The sequence below is a fragment of the Sinohyriopsis cumingii genome, unplaced genomic scaffold, assembly GCF_028554795.1.
Source record: "Sinohyriopsis cumingii isolate HCF-2022 unplaced genomic scaffold, ASM2855479v2 utg000646l, whole genome shotgun sequence".
Taxonomy (NCBI): domain Eukaryota; kingdom Metazoa; phylum Mollusca; class Bivalvia; order Unionida; family Unionidae; genus Sinohyriopsis; species Sinohyriopsis cumingii.
The window spans coordinates 1,191,309-1,198,904 of NW_028315921.1; the positions used below are offsets into that span (position 1 = coordinate 1,191,309).

A 7,596-nucleotide genomic window follows, 5' to 3' on the forward strand; every position below is an offset into this window, starting at 1 on the left:
TGGGTCAATGTAATTTACTTTTCACGCTTCAATGACGGCTTTTTTGGTGCGAATTTGGACCTTCTACACCGTTCTAGCAATAATAAAATGTCAAATGTACATGCAGCTAAAGTGAAATATAACAAAAGGTCAAACGAAAAACAATGTGGCATGTAATGATATAGCATTGGAACGTTCGACAGTGATCAGGTGGACAAGCCTCCCCGTGTTTCCCACCCCACCGCCGGCATCACCCTTCCCCACCCCAAGACAAAAATGAGTGTTTGTCTCCCTGGCCCTCACTAGCTGCTAAATCCCACAGTCAGCTTGCGGTCTTCTTTGCGCTCCCTGTGAAAAATACATACTGAACCACCCCTGCGATCCCACCCAAAAGTGCCGAAAAGTTTTGACCTCTGACATGACATTGCCATATTAAAAATGGAATTTATTTTGTTTCAATTTTTCGTTAATCCATACAATATCTGCTCTTAAAAGGCAAATTTACACATTTCCAGTGATTACATGTTTCCAAACTTGATATCCTGCTCCGGAAGGAAACGGAGGCTGGTTCTCGAAAATTAAACTTTAGATGAGCCTGTAAAATAATTGTGGTGTATATGAATAGAGGTCATACAATTTGCTATCAATTTTGGGATACATAGTATTTCTTCAATTGGTCACGGTGGGGTTTGATTCTTTTGTGTCATTCTAAAGGTATACTTTCTATTATACAATTGTAAGTTTTCTGTATTTTTCGCTTTGATCTCAGGATTTGATTCACAAACAACGTCCTAAACACAAACAATTCCTGCCTTTATAAGTTATGTGAACATGAATATTTTCCAACCACATGAATTATCAGAATTTAAAATGAGAGGTTGTTCAAATACAGCCAGAAACATCGATATTCATGTTGACATTATATCAAATTTGTTCCCATGCACAAAAACATTTGTCTGTGAAACATATGGAGGACGTTTAAGTGCTGCTTATTTAAGGACATGAAAAATAAGTCCCTTTCAACTTCATATTTAGAACAGTAGATAAACAGTTATCAAGGGTATAATAATAATAATAATAATAATAATAATAATAATAAATTAAGAAGAATGGCACATTTGGTTGTGAAAGTCCCATCTGATATATGCTCCTTAGTAAAACGCAATCCTCCTTTCGGATTCGCCATTTATTCAATTGTTGCAGGAGGGGGTCAATCGTTTTTCTTTTGTCGAATCAAGGGAGGCAACTAATGGAACTAGAACGTTCATTATAAACAATTGATTAGATAGTCAACTAATGCAGCTAAGAGGTTAGTGTTGTTGTTTCCATAAAATGTTTTACCGGGGTGTACTAGACTTTATGACTGCCTTAAATCCCAAACACGCCCATATATCATTGTCATAAATAAGATGTATCAATTATTTTCTACTACTCGATATCGGATTATTTTAAACAAGGAAATGTGTCTTTCTCAATGAAACAATATGTGACTTTGCATAATCCGATCGAGAGCTATCTGCAATGTGTTGTTCGATTCAAGCTACCCTGTCTATAATTACGGCAAATTGGATATTCAGTTGTTTGTGAGACGCATTGACATCGAAAGACAAACTGACTGAAGAGAGTTTTGGAGTATGAATCTCTGGTCACAAGAAATCTACGTCAGCGCGGAATGAATAGATGTGATCATGTGACTAGCTTTAGAAATACGCCCTACCTATGCTTGGGACATAACAACTGTCACGATCCAATCAATCAACGAAAAAACAAAATGTCTTTCTATGTAGTTGTGCCGAAAGTTTCAAATTTGTATGAGGTTACGTTGCCAAATAAAGAGTATAATCTAAAGTGGAATTGACAGTGATAACTATGACTGTACTTCCTCATATTCTGACACTATTATTGTGTCAATACCTCTCTTACTTGCACACGTTTCCGACGAAGAGATCGGTATCAAGATAAGAGAATACGGAGTGGAATTCCTATCTCCCATTCAGGATAGATACTACCCTAGAAATCTTGTGACAGACGTGACGCATTTTTGTTTTGGATATTTAATTTTGATTGTTTGTTATTTTTTTAATATTTATTATTTGTTATTACATGTTTTATTTCGTATTCTAGAGAAAGTATTTGTTACATTTTACAATACTTGCTGGATTTACATCTTTTCTATTACTTTGATTAAGAACATAGATTTGTAATATTATGTAAAATACAGTTTTCCAAAAGAGATAAAATCTTAGCCCTGCAGTCGGAAGCATCAAACTGTAAGTGACCATTAGTTCGTTAAGTTATTGCATGATAATCAAGTAAAGGTGCGCTCTTTTTGTCTTGACCCGGGTCGCATGATGACAGATTGCACACATTTCGTGTGCCACAACTGTTGGAAACAGCGTCATGTTCCTAGGAAGTACAAAAGGCAAAGCTCTGACAATTGTGGAAATTTTCTTTATTTGTGTTCATGTGGGAAATATGACTTAAGAAATGCAACTGCCTAAAGATGTTACATGCTAAATGATTAAATTGAAGAAATTAATTACCGAATTGCTGACGTTGCCACAAAGGAAGATAGATTGGGGATTCAAGTTCTAGAAGATGATGAACACGAGGTTGATGAAGTAATACAGGGTGCAGATGGTGAAGAAAGAGGTGATGAAACTGATCACGAAAAAGCTTTTCACAGAGTCAACCATTCATACTGGTATCTCTTTTACGACAATTCGGGTTTGGTGACAGCTTTATTTAATGGATACAAATATTTTATATTGAAATTAGAAACAGTGTTAAATGCATTTAATGAAAGCCTTTTCAATTAAACATTCAGTCCTCCAAAGTTGCCCTATACTAACTATGCTATATTTATTTGAAGCGGAACATTTAGGGCTCGCTATAATTATAAATTATTATGTCAATGTTGCTCTATTTCTATTGTCTAGCAGTACAAGTAAAGTCTTTCAACATGCCGATGGTACAACCATGACATTAGCAAAGAAAGAATCTATTAATCAATCATTTATTGTACTTGGTTTATATTGTAAAGGATATGGTTCAAAAGGGAATAAAGAAAACAAACGGAACTTTTATTTAATTCATCAGGCAGTCTCTGTTGAATTCTGCAGACAGCTCCAATTTCAACATTGTGATCACGTTATCTTAATTTTGGGAACTAGTGCTGGAGCTCAGTTAGAATAACACTTTGTCTAAATTTGAAACTTATTACACAGAGGTGATACTAAATTGTATGACTTCTGTTCATGTATAGCACAAATGTTTTACTCGCTTTCAAGTAGCTTGATTTTCCGTAAACCAGCCGCTGTTTCCTTTTGGAGTAGTGTATTTTGTTTTGGAGACATTTACTCACTAGAAAAAATACATTTGCCACTCTAGTATCACCCTTAACGTTCAACTGGCATTATATATAGCATTACCGATAGAGAACAGCCTTATCAGAAAGAAGTTTTAATCGGAAAGAATGGTGTTAGATGCACACTGCATTTAACACTGTCTTTAATAGCGGCTGAATAAAAATTTGACCAAATCCAAAATTTATGTGAATGAGACAAACTTTTGACTCTGTCAAAAACTTTGCTTTTATCAATTGTTAAGGTATATCCATCGATGTTGTCCCTCTAGGTCATAGCAATGACATCTCCTACAGTGAATGTTGTATCAGCAATATCCCTTCAAACTACAGAGCATGTCTGAATTAGAGGCATAATTTTGGGTAATACCCATTTCAAACCATGAGCCATAACCCTCGCCAAAATTGTATCATCTACATTAAATAGTCTTATATTTCGCCAATATTTCCAGCTTCTTTAGTCGCTCTTGGTGTTGTAAAAAATGATATTGTATCAAATCTCACTGCCCATGACGTAATTGATTCCTTGTTAACGATCTGAAGAAGAAAAAAATCTCTAACAGATTATCATATTCATAATTTAAAACGTTGTAAAATACAACTACCTTATCGATTTAACCAGACCAAAATATCTAATTTTAGACATTATATTTATAGCTGCATGTATTTTATCAACCCTTGTATGACCCTACTCAAATACGTATCATCAGCAGGTATGGATGAATTTACCAAGATTAAAACTGATTCTTTACAACTCTCATCAACTGTGTTCGATAATTACAAAATACAATAAAACTTATAAACGTATTTTAATATTTGATTTTCATTTGAAACAAGTGAGCCAAAGCCATCAATGGATTCCTTAATAACATCTCGTTTTTGTTGATATTTTTCAGGATTTGGAAAGTATTTGCTATTTGCGTCACTTTCAGTCACCAAACTGGATTAAAATCTCGGTATAACACCTCAAAACAATCTTATTTCTTAGTCACTTCATTGTTGTTCGAGTTCTTCATATGTATTGATATCAAATGAATCTTTAGCGGTAAATTTTACAGAAAATAAAATCATTTTGTCTTGACATCTATACAATTCTTGGAAACTTTCTTTCTTTCTCTTCGTACTGTATAGGAGCGAGAATTCTTACTTTTATATTTTGCATTATCCACTAAGTGAGTTGTTCACTAAAATATTTTACTCTTTCCCTCAACAATAATAGATTTCACTCTACATACCTATTCATCATTACAAACGTTATCTAATTTAAGTAAGTGCCTAATTTCTTCGTTGCATGTAGTTATTTTAGGATCGATCTCATAATGATGTACATGCATGACAAAATATTTTGCAATTTGGAGGAATTTAAGATATAGTCCATCCTGCACTTCCATAGTTCGCCTAGTACCATTCTCTCTTGATCTCCAGTGATCGTAAATATTGCTATCAAACAGTAATTATGAAGCTCTCGAATAGCAATATCATCGATATGTATGTGTTTCTTATGCCGATCAATTGCAGCTATTGTAACCACCTACCAAGGTAGTGCTATAACTCGTATTGGTCTCCACAATTGTTGCACACGGTATTAGTGGATCAGATACTGTTTTATATGCAACGTGCACTCCATAAAGTCGGCATTTGGATATAACTTCTAGAAACCTAAGATCGTTGTGTTCACCGAAAAGTCGTCTGACTACAAACGAAACAAGTGAAAATGGTTCTTGGATTTTGAGAGTGCTCCAGAAACAGCAGTTATGTAGACATTTTGGTGTTAACGTGTCTAAGTATAGCAGATTATATACAGAACTTAAAGAGGTTAAAGATAAACTTGCAAGTACGTTATTGGTTTTATTAATATTGGAGTACACAGGTATGGAATTAGTCGGCTCACAAATTATATTTTACATGAAACTACTGCGATTCCATGAACGTTGTATTATTGTGAAACTTAATTTAACCCTAGCCCTCAGAATATAAGTGAACTGGAGAGAGTCCATTGCTTGTGCGCTATACATCTGGAAGGTATTACGTTCACATGTTCATACTTGATGTACCTGTGTACCTTTCAGAAGAAGAAATAAGTAGAAATTAGAAAGAATATGAAGAGGAATATATATACCCCGGTCAACATAGACACCAATCTGATAAAATCAGATCTCCGCTGTCCTACGTGAAGATCTGACGATGACCACTGAAGAATGACATTCAGGTGACCATTAAATTAGCCAATGGAAATACAACTTTCAAAAAATCTGAAAGTGAATCAAATCGTTCGATACACATTCATGCTTTTCACCCACGGTGCTCTTTCTCAAAACGCAAAGATATTAGACCTCATCTGACTGGTTGATAAAATTAGCAATTATGGTAATAGCATAGGTACCAGAATATGCCTTCTAAGCGATGGCTGTCAGATCTTCATTTGGTAACAGCGGAGATCTGATTTTAATCAGTTTGGTACACAGGTACTTAAAGTATGAACAGGTGAAAGGACAGCTACATAAACGAACATTTTCCCCGTCATTTCTTCTACACTTCTGATAACATCAGTTTATTTGATCTTCTTAACATTAACCGCAATTTTAGATTGTTGTCCAAGACTATCCGAGTATACAAACGTACAGTCTCCTGTTACTTAAAATTTGACCATCGTTTTAATGGGTATTACACACACTTCTAGTAAACAGACACATACGCGTGTGCTTTGGTGCCGTTTTGGAATTTTGGAAACACATCACCCCTTACCCTCCCAAACCTTAGCTTGATCCCTTTTGCCTTGCTCGCAACCTTAAATGTTTCTGCTAATCGGCCGATTCGCGGCATTGATATTTGGCTACACTTCCCGCATGCATGTTAGCACTACTGGGACTTTATTTCAATGCCAAGAAATGTTGTTGTTGTTTTTTTTCTCCTGTGGGAGATAAAATGTTCCACACGCACAAAAAGTACAACTCGATTATAAATATGCAGCCGGAACAGGTCAATACACAAACCTGTCACAAACATGCACAAAACGTCAGTCTATTCAAGACACAAACCACCAAAAAGAAATCATGGAGACATCATTAGGCGTGTTTTCTTTCTGACGTGACGATATCACATTACAATATTGATGAATACGGTTTGTAGTCATAACTAAAAGTTCTACACATCAGATAAAATGTATATCGACGAAGATGGGATTCGAACCCACGCGGGGAGACCCCAACGGATTAGCAGTCCATCGCCTTAACCACTCGGCCACCTCGTCCGGTGTATTTTGATGAGTACACTATTTAGGGAGTGATCTATAGCTACCTGGCCTAAACCACACACAACTTTTGTCTGATATTCACGATTCAATATATGTCTTTTTCAGACAGAAAAAAATTCTAACCGTCGAACCATCCTAGCTCTAACTGATGTGCACATAAAGAACCTAGTGCATGATATTCTTTAAAAGAAGAAATATATATCTTCAGGTAAATTAAAACAATTCTCCTGGCTGGGAGAAAACTCAACATTACCCACCTACCCACCCAATAAACAGAAACAAATACATGGTCGGTCCCTTAGTGAGCAAGCATGTTCATATCAATGGATTGTTAGGCAAGGGAAAAAACTCGTACGAACATTCGTTGTATTCATCACTTCGGTAAGTATTACATCAGATAAGTGAATATCAGTTCCATTTTTTTTTAAAGTTATAAAAATCAATGTTTTCTAACAGCAGAGCCGAGTGGCCGAGTGGTCTAAAGCGCTCTCCGTCACGGATCACTGCCATCTCACCTCTGTCTGCGTGGGTTCGAGTCTCGGGCTCGGCCAATGTGGACATGTGAGAAAGCTTGCCGGTAGCTTCTCGTGGGTCGGTGGTTCTTTCCGGGGTTTTCCCGGGTTCTTCCTCCACCATTAATACTGGCCGCCATGTATAGCCTATCTTGTGCTGAAAAATGGCGTTAAACCCTATAACAACAACAATAACAACTAACAGCAGAGTGGCGCAGTGGAAGCGTGCTGGGCCCATAACCCAGAGGTCCGTGGATCGAAACCACGCTCTGCTAATCACTTTTATTTGGTTTTTGTTTTTTGTTTTTAATTTTAAATTCATAACATCAAATTATCATTTATCTTCAGGCACAAAAATATAAATAAAAGGCACATTCAGTAAATATGTATCTGATTTCATATATAAAATGTGGGTCAATGTAATTTACTTTTCACGCTTCAATGACGGCTTTTTTGGTGCGAATTTGGACCTTCTACACCGTTCTAGC

The 7,596-nt window shown here is 36.1% G+C and overlaps 2 non-coding genes across 2 annotated transcripts; one reads left to right on the plus strand and one right to left on the minus strand.

Moving 5' to 3' along the window:
* Positions 1-6,511: 6,511 nt before the first annotated feature.
* On the minus strand, positions 6,512-6,593 carry Trnas-gcu (transfer RNA serine (anticodon GCU)). The gene has a single exon. It is a non-coding gene; the product is annotated as a tRNA-Ser (tRNA).
* A 718-nt stretch (positions 6,594-7,311) lies between these two features.
* On the plus strand, positions 7,312-7,383 carry Trnam-cau (transfer RNA methionine (anticodon CAU)). The gene has a single exon. It is a non-coding gene; the product is annotated as a tRNA-Met (tRNA).
* The last annotated feature ends 213 nt before the right edge of the window (positions 7,384-7,596 follow it).